This window comes from Dromaius novaehollandiae, unplaced genomic scaffold (genome assembly GCF_036370855.1).
Source record: "Dromaius novaehollandiae isolate bDroNov1 unplaced genomic scaffold, bDroNov1.hap1 HAP1_SCAFFOLD_45, whole genome shotgun sequence".
Classification (NCBI taxonomy): Eukaryota; Metazoa; Chordata; class Aves; order Casuariiformes; family Dromaiidae; genus Dromaius; species Dromaius novaehollandiae.
In genome coordinates this window covers 880001-897504 of record NW_026991505.1, presented here as the reverse complement: position 1 = coordinate 897504, position 17504 = coordinate 880001, and the positions used below count along the sequence as shown (strand labels likewise).

Sequence of the window (17504 nt, the reverse complement as noted above, 5' to 3'; positions counted from 1 at the left end):
AGTGGCTCTTCAAGATGGATCACAACATCGAAGCACTTAAGTGCCCCCTTCCAATGGATGAACTTTATAACTCATTCAGAAAAGTAGGAAGAAGGTGGCCCCTTTCTCAGTCTGGGTGCTTTCCAAAGCACGGGGGTGGTGGACAACTCTGCTTTTAAGAAGATGATTTCCCCAGCAGAAGTCCAGAAGAACATGGCCGAGATGAATAAGAACTCGGCCCCTGGGCCTGATGGCTTAAGCCTGAGGGACATCCTAAAAAAGGACCCTCAGGGCAGTCAACTAGCCGATTTGTTCAACTTGTGGCTTTTGGCCAGGAAGATCCCTGATGAGATCAAGGAGTGCAGAACGATCTTGCTACCCAAATCCGCAGATCCTGGGAAGATAGAGGATATCAACAAATGGCAACCCATTACCATTGGGTTGATTATTTTGCGACTGTTTTCCCGGATCTTAACAGCACGGCTACGAAAAGCATGTCCAATCAAGAGCCGCCAAAGAGGGTTTATTGCAGCCCCAGGCTGTGCAGAAAATCTAAAGCTCCTCCAGATATTGATCAAATAGGCAAAAAAAGAACATAAATTGCTTGGGATCGTCTTTGTGGACTTGGCGAAAGCCTTTGATTCAGTCCACCATCAACACATCTTCCAGGTCCTCAGGCAAAAAGATGTCAACGGGCATATCATCGACATCATTGCCAAAATGTATAACAACAGTGTGACACGGCTGGAGGTCGGAGGAACCCACTCAGATGAGGTGTGGCGGACAGATGAATGAACTTTTGCCTTAAACATTTCTTGGTACATAAGGTGCAAGCAAACCATAACCACGAACAAGCCATCTGTCCCTGGCGGAAACAGGACTAAGCTGCTGCGACCCCCGAAATGGTCTCCCTGCGACCACCCAGGACACACAGAGCCTGCGCTGAACCAGACCACGATCGGGCAGAGACTTTGGGACCTGGACTGTAAATTATTGCCGCTTTTAGCACAACTTCGATAAAACTTGCTTAGCATGAGTAGCTAAATTTGCTGAAGCCTTAGGCCGCACTCCCTAGTTCAGTGAGAAAGGGCCCCAGAGCTGGTGTAGGCGGGAACCATAAGGGAGTTACCAGCAATATGCATTCCTGTGCACTGCTGAAACAGTGCTAATTGCTGGAGTTACCACCTCTTTGTCAGGACCTTGAGAGATGATGGCAGGACCCGAGGAATGAAGACACACCTGTCGGCAGAAACTGCAACAGAAAAGATAAGGGAGAAAAGAAACAGCCTGCCTAGGAACAACGATGACACCCAATAAGGAGCAGGAGACCCCAGACCCAAAAAATTACTATTGGTCTGAACTACCATGTGGGGGTGGGAAACTTAATTTGAAAAAAGCTGTAATTGCCCGGGGACCTCTTTGTTCAGGGTCCCTCTTTGGAGGTACCCAACTCGAGCTGTAACCACTGCACGCGTGTCATTCCGAGCTTTTCAGCGGGAACCTAGGGTCGGACCCTGCTCGAGTTGTAATTACTGCACGCGCATCGCCAAAACTTACACCCAGGGTGAAGAGGGCCCACCTACCACCAGAAGGGAGTCCCCCCACCGCCGAGACTCCCAAAGGAAGAGGACCAACGGGACGCCGCTGGATCCACGGGTGGTGATATCTTTTTCTCTCTCTTTCTCCTTTTCTCTCTTTTGTTGAATGTTGGTAAGATCTGTTTGAAACGTGTGGCACGGGACTTGTCTAGCTAGTTGCAGTACTCGCCATTGAATTATCCTATTTGACCACATGCCTTATCTTTGTGTTAATAAATCTTAAAACTGGTTGGCTGGTGTCGTTTCACCTTAATTCAGTCCAAGGGCATCACGAACTTGGTCGCTGGTCCCAAGGGGAGGGAGGTTGTCCTGAACAACTCCTTTCGGGCCGCGACAGAAGGTTAAGAATCTCACCAGTGTGAAGCAAGGCGACCCGATGTCCCCGCTTCTCTTCAACCTATCAATGGACCCGTTATTGTATCGATTAGAAGATGGTAAAGAAGGATTTAGATATAAGCTCTGTGTCAACATTGGCATTCGCGGATGATCTTGTGCTGCTGAGTGACTCGTGGGACGGTATGCAAAAGAGTATTCAAGTGGTGGAAGAATTTTGTGATCAAACCGGGCTGAAGGTGCATGCAGCGAAATGCCATGGGTTTTTCATAAGGCCCACGAAAGACTCCTATACAATTAATAACTGCGACCCATGGATGATTGATGGAGCTCAATTACATCTAATTGAGCCTGGCAGCTCTGAGAAATATTTGGGCCTGGGAGTTGACCCTTGGATTGGTGTCTCCCAACCAGAGCTGCAGGAAAAGCTGGGCACATGGGTGAACAATGTTGGAGAAGCCCCATTAAAGCCACTTCAGAAGGTTGAGATCTTGAAGGTGTACGCAGTCCCACGGTTGCTGTATGCGGCAGATCATGCCGGAGTGAACGCCTCATACCTCCATTCCTTGGACCTTGCAATAAGATCAGCAGTGAAGGGCTGGCTTCACTTGCCTCCCAGTACGTGTGACGCCTTCCTGTACTCCAGCACAAAGGATGGTGGTCTCGGAATTGCACGGCTGGTGAGCCAAATCCCAAACATTCAGGCTCGTCGGCTGCACCGTATCGCCCAATCCTCCGATACCATCACAAGAACGATTGTTCTGGAAGAAGGCATCCAGAGGGAGTTCAAGAAGGTGCGGATCGCCGCCGGAGGAAAGGCTGATCGAATACCATCAGTTGGGGAGGAACTCTCGATGAGAATTCCCACAGTACTGGAAGAGGGCGAGACGACGTCCGAATGGGAAGTACCACCTCGCCGGGTCATCTATCCTATTCCTAGCAAGTGAAAGAAAAGAGAGCTAGAAAACTGGGCCAATCTAAAAGCACAAGGCCGCGGTATCAAGAACTTTGAAGATGATAACATCAGCAATGATTGGCTCACACATTACTGGGGCATTCCCCACAGGAAGCTATTAACAGCGATACAGCTGCGTGCCAATGTCTATCCCACTAGGGAGTATTTGGCATGTGGGCTGGGAGAAGGGGCACCAAAGGCATGCAGGCATTGTCCTGCAGAATGGGAAACTTGTTCACATATTATTGGCTACTGCCCTGCAGTCCAAGATGCCCAGATCAAGAGGCATAACATCTTGTGTGGACTGCTGGCTGGAGAGGCTAAGAAACTGGGTTGGGAGATTTATCTAGAGCCCAACCTCAGAGATAACAACAATGGACTCTTCAAGCCAGATTTGGTTATGGCTAAAGAAGGCCGGGCAAAAGTAGTAGATGTTACATTCTGGTATGAGAGCGGGTTGTCATCTTTAGGGGACACAGCAGCAGAGAAAGTTCAGAAGTATCAACATCTTGCAGAGCAAGTGAAAGAACTGACAAAAGCTGGAGAGGTGGATTTCCTGGGCTTCCCGATTGGTGCTCGCGGGAAGTGGCATAAGGCAAATGACAGCTTCCTTGCCAACCTTGGACTCTCCAGTAGCCGCCAGACGAGCCTAGCAAGGCTATTCTCCCGGAGAGCTCTCCTATTTTCTGTAGACATTCTTCACATCTTTGCCAGCAAAGGTAAGGATGTTTAATTTATTCTATAAATTAATGTATGGCTTTGTTAATTCAAAGTCCTTCCTCGGAAGGCAACAGTAAAATTCTTCACACAGACAACATGGGCTTGCTTAGTCTTCTGTACTGCTGAATTCTGCTCTTACCTGGCTCCCTTGTAGTTGAGCTGTGTAGGTTGGGACGCAACATCTCATCTCCAAATGACCCACTAAATTCGACTTGGGTGGACGGGCCGCCTCTCAAACCCAACCCAGAAAAGGTGCCATAGAAATTCTAGGGTTCATTAAATAGCCACATGCCTCGTCATCTAATTAGTGACGTGCATGAATGGATGAACGAGATTCCCACTGTCCCTACCTACTATCCAGCAAAACCACAGCCAAGGGAACGGGCTTGGCGGAATCAGCGGGGAAAGAAGACCCTGTTGAGGTTGACTCTAGTCTGGCGCTGTGAAGAGACATGAGAAGTGCAGAATAAGTGGGAGGCCCCATGCACATGCAGCCCATGCCATGGTCTGTCTGCCAGTGAAATGCCACTAGTATTACTGGGTACTGCCCTGCAGTCCAGAATGCTGGGATCCAGAGGCATAGCATCTTGTGTGGTATGCTGGCAGAAGAGGCAAAAAGACTGGTGTGGGGGGTGTTCTCAGAAGGCAACCTTATGGAGAACAGCAAGCTCTTCAGGCCAGACTGGGCTGTGGTTAAGGGGTCTCAGGCAAAAGCAGTGGATGTTGCTGTTCCTTATCAAAGCAGGTCATCATCTTCAGGTGACGCAGTAGCAGAAGAAGTCCAGAAGTACCAGCATCTAGAGGAAGAGGGGAAGGAGGGGACAAGAACAGAAGAGGCTGAGTCCCCAGGCTTGCCAATCAGCACTCACAGGAAGTGGTAGAAAGGCAACAACAGATTCCTTGTGGACCTTGGACTCTCTGGTGGCCATCTGAAGAGGATGACGAAGCTCTTCTCGCACAGGGCTCTCCTTTCCTCTGTGGAGATCTTTACCAGCAAAGATAAGAATGTTTACTTCTTTAACTGGTATTAATATTTGTGCGACTTTGGAGTAACAAAGTCCTTCTTCGAAGGCAAGAGCAAAATTCTCCACCACCCAGATGACAACGTGTGCTTGCTCAGTCTTCTGTACCATGGAATCTTGCTATGGCCTGGCTCCTTTGTGGTCGAGCCTAGTAGGTATGGCACATGGGATCTGGTCCCCACATGAGCACCACTGAATTTGACGTGGGCGGACAGGCTGCCTACCAAGCCCAATCCAGAAAAGGTGCCAGAGAAATTCTCTGTGGTTCATTAATAGCCAAATGCCTCATCATCTAAGCAGTGATGCGCATGAATGCGTGAAGGAGGTTCCCCACAGTCCCGACCTACTGTCTCTCCACCTCTGGGAGATGGTGGCCCCTAGGGCTCGGTCTGAGGCAGCTGCTTCTCCAAGGAAAGGCCAGCTGGGATCCGGGTGGACTAGGAGCAGGACTCCAGTCAAGGCCCATTTCAGTTCCACAGAGGGTGCTTGTGCTTCTGGTGGCCCCCAAAAGCAAGCTCTCTGCCAGCGGAGAGCTGTTCTCCGAGCTGCAGGAGGAAGAGCCTGCTTCGAGAACTGCCCACGGAAGGTAACAAAGGCAAAAAGTAGCAGGGGGCTGCGAGGTCAGGAGGGCACAGGGCAGTTATGCCCAAACACAGTCCTCAAGCAATTCCTTCAGCACATCGTTGACAACATGCTGGCAAGTGGCTGGCACACTGCAGAGGCTAACGGCATCCCCAGGTACTCCTCGCGGCTTTAGGTGGTGCAGAAAGCCCTTTTGCATTCCTCCTCCTTATGGATTTGGAGCCAAGTCTTTTCCCTCTTGCAGGTCCAGCTTTAGGAAGCAGTGAGTCCCCTGGGGCATGCTCTGCAAAGCTCTGTGAAGAGAGACAGCAGGTGCCAGTTCTTCATACACATATACATATGTAGTCCCGGGGGGAGGGGGAAGGGGGGCAGGGGAGCTGGGAGGACAGGTGAACCCATGCTCCAGATGGTTCTCCTCCAGGGCTGTTAACCCAGCCCATGGTGAGGTAGAGATGCACCCAAAGGGCACTTCCTGCCCTGGCCTGAGGGCCAGGGCATGGTCATAGAGGCAGGAGAGTTTCTGCACCCTTCTTGCTGAAGGCATCCACACAGCTGCTGCACTCCCCTAGGAGCATTGCCAGGGGGTGCAGCAGAGGTTTGGTCTTGGCACCTGGGGGAGTCACAGCTGCAGGCTGTGGCACTGGTGGCAGCTGCAGCCAGGCAGGCACCTTGGTGCTGAGGGCACCACGAGGATGCAGGGTTGCTGTGCCTTCCTCCATGGGCTCCTCCTTTGGGAGTGCTAAGGGGCAGGGGTGGGGAAAAGCATGGCTGAGCTCCCCCAAGGGCCCCCCTGCACTCTCAGGTGCCTCTCCACAGCAAGAGGCAGGCTGAGAGCTGCCTCAGGCTCTGGGCAGGAGCCACCCTGGCCATTCTTCCCACCCTGCTGCCCCAGCCAGCTTCCTCCTTTGTAGTGCAGAGACAGCAGCTGACTGACTCCCCTGCCAGAGCTCCAGCAAGGCAAGCTGGGTGGTGCCAAGAGGCCCTCTTCAGAGTGCAGGAATGCTCAGGCAAGGCAGCATGACACACCCCAGCCAAGGTCCCTCAGGGAGTGCAAACAGCACTTGAGCACCACAGCTGGAGCACACAGCCCCAAGACAGAGTGCTCAGGCATAGCCTGACAGGCCCAAGCTGAGTATTAAGAGAGCCCCTGGGCAGAGGGAGTGGCTGGAGACCCCAGGAGAGGCTGTTCAGAACAATGAAGGCTTCCAAGGAAGGCCTCTTAGGGCACTGAGGGTCTTGGCTGTCTCCAGCTAATCCCTGGCTAGGGGAAAAGGTCAGCAAGGAATGAGCAAGGAAAGAAGAAAGAGCCTGTTGAGCTTGATTCTGGTTTGGCACTGCAGAGAGACATAGGAAGTGTGGAGGAAGCGGGAGGCCCTGTAGAAATGTGGAATATGTGGCCCTGTGGAAATGTGGAATATGAAAATTTGACCAATGAAATGCTACTATGGCGATTTGCCACCCCACACACACTGCCCCAGTGAGGCTGGGGACAAGCCCCCAAGGGGCTCTCACTTGTACAGCCAAGATCCCAGGGTGTGCTGGGCATGACCTGCTCTGAGGGAAGCGTCAGGTGGGCAGTTGGAATGGGATGGTACAGCTGTCAACCGGTAACATGGATGTCCTAAGGCAAGCTGAGGGAGGCCAGAAGCTTGCTTGTTCTTGTTCTTCAGCACAAATTTGGACTGTAAAAGTGAGGTCTCCTGATCCTTGTGGGTTTGGGAGTTTTAAGCAGGGGGTGTGCTGGGGGGCTGGGGGGGCCTGGCCCTGCATTCCTCCAACACACACAAGAAAACCCCACCAGCCAGCAAAGAAACAACCACCACCACAAACAGAACAATATGATCCCCAAAAGGAGCAAACAGACGCCCCCGAAAGGACCAAAGCACACAGGCAGCAAGGAAGAAGAGGAAACTCTCCAAGGAATGGGAAAGGGTTTGGTGGTGGGTGGGAGGTGCAGGCTGGCTGGTAGTGGCTGGCCCACCGGGTCCACCTTGGCAGTGGCCAGCCCAGCCACGTGGGCCTTGGAGGCTGCCTTTGTGGTGGCGAAGGGAGTCTGCTGGCTCTGGGGGTCTCAGTGGAGTGAGCAGGTTGACGCGGCTCCGATGGGTCTTGGAGGGCTGAGCAGGTTGACGTGGCTGTGGGTGGCCAGCCTCAGGGTGGCGAGGAGGTCTTCCTCGAGGAGCCCCACGTCTGAGGAAGGCCTGGTGCTGCTTGTGGTGTGTGAGCCTTCCGAGCGCAGGGCGGTCCAACGAGAAAAGGGGTGCCCTGTGCGGCTCTGCCCAGTCACCAGCGGCTTGAGGGCCTTGTTCATGGGTCCCTGCCACAGGGAGCGGAGCGGTGCCAGTGCTCCAGCTGGAGCAGCAAGCTCCCATGGCTGCTGATCCACACCTGCATGCAACGCCTGCTGAGGTGTTCTGGGACATGTTGTAGAGGCCTCTCGGTGGGCCGGTGCTTCCCTGTTTCCCTGTCACAGGGAGCGTGGGGGGTGCTGGTGTTGAGCCTCGAGTGGGCACCTCTTGCAGACGATGGCCCACACCCACACGCCATGCCCGCTGCAGGTTGCCTCCTTGGTGGCCACGCTGGGCAGGTGAGTTGGCTCAGGACTTGCCTGATCGATGAGGCCATTTGGGTCACGTTGGAGAGGGCCCCCAGCAGGTCAGCTCTTCTGTGCTCCCCGTCATAGGGCGCGCCGCGGTGTCTGATGTTCAGGCAGGGGGGGGTCTCCTCTCCAGTGCGCGTCCCGTCGTGTGCGAGGTGCTGCCCGCTGGAGCAGCAAAGGAGGCGTGTGCTCTCTATCCCCCTTTCCTCGGGCTTCTTCACGGAACCTGGCTCTGCGAGGCCAAGTAGCCCTGAGTTCCCAGGCATCCAAAAAACCTGCGCGAGGTGTTGGCGATGGTCTCAGCCCCAGGTCGCCAGGTGATAGCTGCAAGCAGCCATTGGCAGGGTGGTGAACGAGAAGGGGTGAGTGGGTGCCACCCACCCCTGGGTGTGCTTCAGGGGCACTGTGTGCGCAGAAGGGGGGTGTCCGCCTCTCCCTCCTAGAGCTGCTGGACCCCCACCTGCCACAGATCGTGCCACCCAGCTGTTCCTCGGTTGGGGGACCATGGCTCCTCGAGGTCACTTTCTCCTCTAGCATGTCCGTTGCTCCCAAAAAGGGATCATGTGCAGAGAGGGTTCACCCATCCGCCTGCACGCACAATGTTCTGCTGGTCTTGGAGGGAGGGTCATCCCCAGTCGGTTCCATGGGTGCGCCGCCATCTCGCATGAGGTGCCACACGCCGAAAGCTGCACAGCAGCCCTCGCTCCTTCCCCCTGGGGCGCAGTGGTGGGGAAGGCCAGCAGGGCCGCCAGGATTGGTGCTGCTCCCCTCTCCCAGTGAGGGGGTGCTGCCGCCCCCGCCGAGTTGTTCACCCCCTCGCCATGGCATGGCCTAGCCCCTCCCACAGGTGGAGAGGAAAAGCAGCGCAGCTTGCTGTTGGGTTGGGCTGGCCAGCCAGCCCAGCACATTGCCAGGCCTTGGGTTGGATGAGTCCCCCTTGGCACAAGTGAAGCTCCCCATTGTACACACACTCGCCGGTGGAGGGGCTGCCGTGCTGAGCCCACAGCAGTCAGCTCACAGCTGCCCTGTGCAGGGCTGAGGCTCTCACACACAGCCAAGCAGGCAGAAGTGTTGTGGGTGGCTCAGCTGCCCGTGCAACTAGGTGGGCGAATAGCTGCAGCAAAGCAAAAGCAAGCAGCAGCTGGTTGCCAGCAAAGGTTCAGCTCACAGGCTGTGCTCCCTCCCAAGCATGGCTAGCCTGCATCTTTCTGCATGTGTCTTCCTCAGGCCCTGCTCTCACCTGAAGAACTGGCAGCAGTGACAGCTTTCCTTCTGCCTGTGTGGAATGCACTCTGGTCATCTCAGAGCTCCTGGTCCTGCCAAGAGCAGTCAGCACAAACCCAGCAGCTCTGCAGTCCTTCACTTGGGGCTCCATGGAGGGCTGTGAAGGAAGAGACAGTGTGAACACCAGAGAACTGTCCTCTCTTCCTCTGGCAAGTGGCACTGCCTGATTGTTCAGGCAGTTAGAGAGGGGGGCCTTGGCCTCTACTCTGCCCCTGCCCCTGGTATCCCTGGATCTCTTAGAAATTCAGTGCCATGAACCCAGTCTTAGGCAAAAAGGATGCACTTTCCCTGTTCAGAGGCTGGCATCCATCTTGCCTGAGATGTCAAAGCGGAGATGCAAAGACAGTCCAAGAGGCAGAAGTTACACGTTGCTGTTGTTAAGTGTTATCTGATAGGATGAGGGTTTTGTTGCTGGTCACTTTGTGTCCTTTTATACCTGGGGCTTCTAGGAGAGCCCACAGAAATAAACGCCCTGAAAGTGGCAAGTTTTTCTCCAGTAAGGGATTGAGCTATCATCCTTGCACTGGCCCCTGCAGGTAATGCAGTGGTCCTGAACTCACAGCACAAGCCTCTCACTTAGGCCTGCAGGCAATGTAGGCTATGAAATCAATTGAAGTGTTGCTTATTTTTCCCTGCAGGAGCCAACCAGCCCAGTCAGCCTTCACTCAATGGGAAGACTTACACCAAGGCTTCACTTGCTCCCAAGGTCTGAGAGAAGGACCCTGAGACTGCAGATACTGTCCCAACAGAAAGCGCTGGCTGGCCCCTCTGCTCCAACCGCACCAAACTCACCCTGGCAGTGCAGGTCCCAGGCACCCATCCTCAACCCACCAAATGCTAATCCTCTTGGTGTCAGCCGAGAGGTGCCCACTGCCTCAGCCCCCGGTCCCACCTTTGGCTGAGGGTGTTGCCACAGTCATCAGCCACTGAGCCAGGCTGGGCTGTGCTGCTTGGGCTCTGTGCTGCTGCCCTGTGCCTTTTCTTTTGGGAAGGCCAAGGCAGGGGCAGGTTGCAGGGAAAGCACTTGGTTGTCGACTGGGGGAGGGGTCCCTACTGTTTCAGCACATGAGTGTCAAGCAGAAATAAAACACAGGTGAGGCCATGAGGGAGCTCAGGATCTCAGCCACAAGAGATGTCACGTCATGGTAGGTAAGGGGATTTCAGCTAAGGGCAATGTGTTTGGGAGAGTGACTGTGAAGCCACTTCTGTCAGGCTTTTCATCTACAACGAGCCAGTACCCCTCAGCCCTATCTCATACCCTAAGCCCTACCACTAGCCTGTAACCTCTACCCCTCCTACAGTTGCAACCTAAACCCCTCACTGCTAAGCTGAAGCTGGAACCCATTACCCCTTTTCTGATCTCAAGATCCCCACTAAACTCCAGATCTCATGCCCTGGGTCCTATCTGTCAAATGTTAGGCAATACCATGGCTCACATTCTGAAGCCTCATCCCTAACTTCAAGCCTAAATCCTGTGCCAAAAAGCTACCTCATACACTATTCAACGACAAGAAACCTTCAATAAAAGAGGGAACCTACTGCCTAAGGCTTTCCCAAAACAATAACTCTCCTCCTTAACACTATCAAGAGAGATCTAACGCCTACGCGAACCCTGCACACTAACCACAGAGCACAAAACATCACCCAGTGCCAAAGGCTAATTCATAAGGGTTATACTTACTCTTCTACACACTAACAACATTCCTAAAACCCAGAGCCTTGCACCCATCCTCAAAGGCAAGTTCAAAGACATTTGACCCCTGGGAGACAGAGGAAGGGCAGTGGCTATGAGGAGTGAAAAGAGGTGGAGATGAGAGGAGAGACAAGAGACAAGTGAAAGAGAGCAACAGGTGAAGGTGCGAGGGCTGGGCTAAAGGTTGTGAGGTCACTTGCGCTGCAGGAAGCTGCTTGGTGAGGAGCATGAGGCAGGCATTGTGAGGTGCTCCTGGGAAAATGAAGGGCATGGCAGGAGGGCCGCAGGTGGCTGGGGTGGCAGAGGCAGAGGCAGGCTGGAGGGAGAGCGCTTCGGTGCTGATGAGGAGGTGCTCTGTGTTGCCTCAGCGAAGCACGCAGGAGCTGGAGGCAGGCGCGGGAGGACAGGAAGGGCTGCCAGGTGGCAGCCAGGAGAGAGGACCTGTTTTGGGCAGGTAAGGGGCCTTCCTGCACTCTTGCTGCAGCTGGGACAGGGTCTGGGAGAGCCTGGGTGGGAAGCCCCCACCCCATGCCTAAGCACTAACCTGAGGCCCTCACCTGTGCGGGAGGCACACACCAGTGTGCTCCTGGGGCAGAGCCAGGCCCCTGAAAACACATGAAGGGCCAGAAGAGAGGAGGCCGCCCCAGGTCTTTTGGCACAGACCCAGCCCCTCGCATCACCCATTCCCAGGGCTGGCTGTATAAGCTAGTGCTGTGGGGAGGACATTTGGTACGCGGCCAGCTCCATCCTCCTGCTGGGTTCATTTTCTGAACTGTGGGGACTGCCCCGAGGGCAAGGGGGTGTTTCTCCCACCCTCGGCCTCCAGGCCTGAGCCATCTCTGCCACATGCCAGGCTCCCAGAGTGGCACCTCCATTGCACCCATGGATCTCCAGCCTGCAGGGACCTTGCACATATGCCATAGTCTTCTCTCCAGCCCTGCCTCTACCCACATCTTTTATAGCTCCTGACTGCTGGAGCAGAAAAGCCCACCATTCCCTGACAGCATTCTGTGCTTGCCACTTCTTCAACTCCTTATTCACCTGGAACACCAGCTCCTTCCCAGCACAGCTGCATTCCAGGCACTTGGCCCTAGCCAGTCCTGCTTCAGGGAGTGATTCCAAATTCCTGAGGCAGGAATTTGCAGCTGCCTTGCTTATAAGAAGTGAGGTGCCCACCAGCCCATTGCTGCAGCCTGTCAAGCTCCCTCTGAAGAGCAGCATCACTAAGGCCAATCAGTGCACTCAGGGCCCTAAGAGAAGCCTCCCCTCCCAGCAAGGTGTGTCCTCAGTCTTACCTAGGTCTGGCTTCAGGGGCTTGCTGGAGAGGGACGGAATTGCTGGGTAGGTATATCGCATGGCACACAGACTTCAAACAGGCATGGGGAAGTGGGAAAGGCACCTGGCATCAGAGACTTGTGGCATTGTGGGCAGGTTCCAGCTGCCTACGAGGTGCCCCAGAGGCTGGGCAGGCTTGGGGAGGAAAGGTCTGAGGCATTCCTGGCCACATGGGCTCTGGGGACAGGGTGCAAGCTGCCTCCAGGGAGCCCCACAGGGCTGGGCAGGCTTTGGGGGAAGGGTCTGAGCTAGCCCCAGAGAGCCCCACAGCACCTGCCAGGCTCAGCGGGGAAGGCTGCAAGCTGGCTCGAGGGAGCCACAAAGGGATGGGCAGCACTGCTTGCGGGTGGGCAGGGGTCACTCAGGTGCTTCACGCTGAGCAGGGGGTCAGCACAGTGGGCACATCCGAGCCATTGGCAAGGCTGGCCACACAGGAGGAATCGCAGGGGCAAGGCCCTGCACACTTGCAGGCCAGGCCCCATGCTGCTCTGCCCAGGGCCTGAGATGGCCCAAGGGAACTCGCAGGGAGCAGGGAGGCCCACTTGCTCCCTAAGGAACGGGCAGCTGGGAACCAAGGCTCATTACACGGCTGGCAGTGCAGGGGCCTCTCCAGCCGGGGCCCAGTCCAGCAGTACCCAAGAAAGTTTTGCCAGGCAGGCCCAGAGGTGGTAGCCAGGTTCAACCAAGAGGCCAAGTCTTCAGGCAATTTCGTGGTGATGAGGCAGAGCTGAGGCCTAGCCAATAAGTCAAAGAAGGATCAGGACCAGTGATGGTAAGCAGGGTCAGACCCAGTCCAGTGATGGTCGGGCAAGTCCACAGTGACAAGGTAGGTCTGCAGTCCAGCTGGAAAGACAGGCCACAGGCCAGATCAGCAAAGTTCATGGCCAGCCATAGGCATGGCTGTGATGGAGCTGCACACATATACTCCTCCAACAGCATTCAGACAGGCACTGAAGATCCCGGCCTCAGCTTCAGGGGACCTCCTGGGCACATAGGCACAAACTTGCTTCAGGAAAGAGCTACCTGCCTGGTCATCTCATTAGTGGCACACCTGAAGGAATGCACAAGAGTCCTACTGTGCCTACTACTATGCAGACAAGCTTGAGCCTGAGCTGGAGGAAGAAGGCATCCCTCCTGGCACTGTGGTAACAAAATCCAAATGGGACTTTGCTGACGCCTTGATTCTGCTGAGTGAGTCCTGGGCAGGTATGCAGAAAAGCACTGCATTAGGAGAAATGCTCTGTGAGTTCCTGGGACTTCTGTCAGAGCCCTGAGTGCACTAAGAAGCCTGGATGGCCCTGAGCAGCCTCACCTGGGCCCTGGCTGCCCAAGGCCCCTGCCATGGGAGCTGAGCTATGCCCCTGGGCTACTGGCTCCCCACCCCTTTCGGAGTGGCTGGCCCCTGCTGCTCCCTCACAGCTGAAGACTCAAGAGGCCAAGTGCCACAGGGTTTTTTACCAAACCTACTGGAGAGTCTGGTGTCACCAACAGTTGTAAGCCATGGGTGCTGTTTAGTACAGATGTGAATGTGCCTGAACCAGGCAACTCTGGAAAATACCTGGCTCTTTGTGTCAACCCCTCAACTGCATTGTCCCAGCCAGAGCTGCAAGAGAAACCTGAGCCTCAGCTACTGAGTGTCAGAAGGGTGCTGCTAAGACCAGTGCAGAAAGTTCCTATCTTGAATGGCTATGCATTCCCAAGACAAATTGCTTTCTCCAGACATGCCAATAAAAAAAATCACCTATAATTTATCTCACTGTCCATGCGGACATAAAATCCACATGTCTCCCTAACTTCAATTTAAGCATAAGAGCAGCAGTTAAAGACTGGCTACACCTGCCTGATTGTGCATCTGACTTTATATTTTATTCAAGGACTTCCCCACAGCAGGAGAAAGTGCTCATTTACAAATCTGTGCTATTACACTCACCACTTGGGCTTTCTCTTTCTTTTTTTTTAATATGTTGTCCATCCCCCCCACCCCATGTGCCTCCCCACCACCCATTCATCGTCACCTGCTTGCTTGCTTGTGTTCCCTTCTCTCCCTGGCCCCAGCTTCCTAAACTTTGTGGCCAGCATGTTGCTGTGGCAGAGGAAGAATCTCTGACCGCAGGCTGACCAGCACCCCCACTGCATCTGCCCCCAGCACTGCACAGGCACACAGTGCCCGCAGCAGGGCCGTCCCACCAGGATTCACAAGCTCTTTCTGGGGGCTCAGGGAAGCAGATTCTGTGCACGTCACCTGTTTCAGCTGACATCTGCCCCCTACCATCCCTGGCCCACATCCCACCACCACCCTGGACACCCTGCAGACCAAGCTCTCTGGGAGGCCTGTTTATTGCCAAGGTCAAGGGTGGGGGGAGGCAGGTGGTATTGCTTAAGGGAAGGCAAAATAAAAACCACACCTTCCCCCACCTCTTTCCCCTGCCATACAGGGAAGGGCACACCAGCCCAGTGAATGGGAGCTACGAGGTTGAGGGGCCGCAGGGCAGAGTGCAGCACAGCGCAGTGCAGCGCGGCATGGGATGGCGCGGCATGGCATGGCATGGCATGGCATGGCGACGATGTTGACCCTGCTCTGGCCTGCCCACCAGGACTGGGGAAAATGGCCACCTGGCTGCAGCTGAGGTTGGGGTGGGACAGCAGCACTACCTGGACCTTAGAGGGACACCAGATTTACCTGGCGGGGTGACCCCACATTTACCCTGTGCCCACATGAGTGCCCTCCAGAGGGCCAGCCAACACCAGGAGAAACAACTTCCAGGGAACCACGGGGGCCATGGGGGGAGAGCAACAGCAGGTCTACCCCACAGCAGGGCAGAGTGAGCATCTCTCACATGCACCCACCCTGGGATGGGAGAGCAAAACCACATCTACCTCCCAACCTGCCTCATGGGGAAAGACGTGTCAGAGCCAGACCTGCCAACCTGCTGCTGCCACCATCACCCAGGATTGGGGGGGAGGGGGGGGGACAAAGGGGGGTGCCCTTTCTGAGCAGACTTTGGCAGACACCATCACCTTTTTCAGCCACCACCTCAGCCTGCTCCCAAGCAGGGCAGAAAGGGAATGAAAGAGGAGGAAAACAAAACAAAAAAAAAATGGAGCTGTACAGCCCTCATGTGAGGAAGAACCCCTTGCTCCCCCTGCCCCTATCGCTGTCACTACCAACAGTGGTGATGGTAGGCTGACAGGCCTTGCAGGAATGCAGGGCCAGGCCACCCAGCCCCCCAGCACACCTCCTGCTTAAAACTCCCAAAGTCACAAGGATCAGGAGGCCTCACTTTTACGGTCCAATTTGGTACTGAAGAGCAAGAACAAGCAAGCTTCTGCCCTCCCTCAGCTTGCCTTAGCACATCCAGGTCACTGGTTGACAGCTGGACCACCCCTTTCAGACAGCCCACCTGATGCTGTCCTCAGAGCAGGTCATGCCCAACACACACTGGGAACTTGGCAGCAGAAGGCAGAGCCCCTTGGGGGCTTGCCCCAACCTCACTGGGCCAGTGGAAAAGAAAAAAAGATCAGGACAGTGCTATTGTACTGGTGCCCAGGCCACAGCAGGGCCTCCTGCTTCCTCTGCGCCTCCTATGTCTCTTTGCAGTGCAAACTAGAGTCAAGCTCAACAGGCTCTTTCTTCTTTCCTTGCTCATTCTACCAGACCTTTCCACCTAGCCAAGGACTAACTGGAAACACCCAGCACCCCAAGGGCACTCAGAGGCCTTCATTGGAAGCCTTCATTGCTCTGACCAACCTCACCTGGGGCCTTCACCTGCTCCCTCTGCCCAGGGGCTCTATCAATGCTCAGCTTGGGGCTTTCAGGCTATGCCTGAGCTCTGTCTTAGGGCTGTGTGCTCCAGCTCTGGTGCTCAAGTGCTGCTTGCACTCCCTGAGGGACTTTGCATGGGGCCTGTTATACTGCCCTGCCTGAGGATCCCTGGGCTCTCAGGAGAACCTCTTGGCACCACCCTACTCTGCTCACCTGGCTCTGCTGCTGTGGGACTTTGCCCACTTGCTGAGCTCACTGTCTGGCCTGGGTTGTGGGCCCTAGCCCCTCCCCCTTGACTGCTGGCTTGCCTTCCCTGAGGGTGGAGCCCTGCTTCTGCTGCTCCCTAAGGGTTAGCTCAGGCCACCTCAAGCCCTCAGCTGAGCACCAGGAGGCCTGGCCTTGGGGAGTTGCCTTGGGGCCAGTCCCCAGAGCAGTCCTGCAGACTGCCTTCCCCAGGGACTTGGGAGTCCTCCAGGAGGCTGGGCTCAGCATGCAGAGGCACCTCACAGCCCTGAAAGCTCTGTTGCCTTCCCCTGTGCCCACAGCATCCCTTGATCCCCAGCTCCCTGAACCCTTCCATGAGCACTGAGCAAGGCTATGGGGGCTCCTCAGTATGCTGACCCCAGTGCTCCCTGCTTCCTCAGAGCCCTTCCCAACACACACCAGCTGCACAGCAGTCACCTCCTGGCTCTTCAGGATGGCCCAAGAAGGGGTGTCCCCCTGTGTGGAGCACAGGAACCTTATTCTCCAGACCCTGAGGACCTCTTTGTGCCTTGTCAGTGGGCAGCTGTGGCTGAGCTTGCCTTGCTAGAGCAAGGTCCCCCAGGTGTCAAGACCATACCTCTCTGGGACCTCCCTGGCAATGCTCCTAGGTGAGTACAGTGACTGTGTGGATCTCTTCAGAAAGAAAGATGCAGAAACCCTACCACCCTGTTGCCTCTATGACTTCATGCCAGGGAAGGAATTGTCCTTTGGGGGCATCTCTACCTCATCATGCCCTGAGATAACAGCCCTTGAGGGGAACCATCTGGAGCACAGGTTCACCTGTCCTTCTAACCCCTTCCCCCCTGGGTGGGGGTGGGGGCAAGGGAGGGGCTATACTTTTTTCTTCTCTCTCACTTTTTTTTTTTCTTTTAATGTGGAGGCAGGGGAGAAGGAAGGATGTCCCTGTGTGGATTACAGGGGGCTGAATGATGTGAGAGTAAAGAACTGGCACCCCCTGTCTCTCTTCACAGAGCTCCCTGAATCTCCCAGGGGACTTGCCAGTGCATAAAGCTGAACCTGCAAGAGGGAAAAGACTTGGCTCCAAACCCATAAGGAGGAGGAATGCAAAAGGGCCTTCTGCACCACAGAAGGCCACCAGGAGTACCTGGGGATGCCGTTAGCCTCTGCAATGTGCCAGCCACTTTCCCAGCATGCAACCAAAATTTGGATGCAGCCCTTGTGTGTGAACTCCCTGCGCCTTTTCCTTGGAGACACTTCCTCACTGCCACAGCAGAGGAGGAGCTTCTTGCAGAAGCAACACATCTTCTTCTGCCAAATTGGCAGGATTTGCTGTGCCACAGCAAGTGACCTGCTCTTGGCACCCCATGGTGCTGGCACAGCATCGTCCCAGCACAGCCTCCCCTAGCCTGTGAGAAG

General features: G+C 55.1%; 1 long non-coding RNA gene across 1 annotated transcript in view; it reads right to left on the bottom strand.

The window, feature by feature from the left end:
- Positions 1–8891: 8891 nt before the first annotated feature.
- The window catches only part of LOC135327076 (uncharacterized), a 9601-nt gene continuing 988 nt past the window's right edge, over positions 8892–17504 (bottom strand). The window contains exon 3 of the long non-coding RNA XR_010387150.1: positions 8892–9169. This is a non-coding gene — a long non-coding RNA (uncharacterized LOC135327076). The remainder of the gene's footprint in view (positions 9170–17504) is intronic.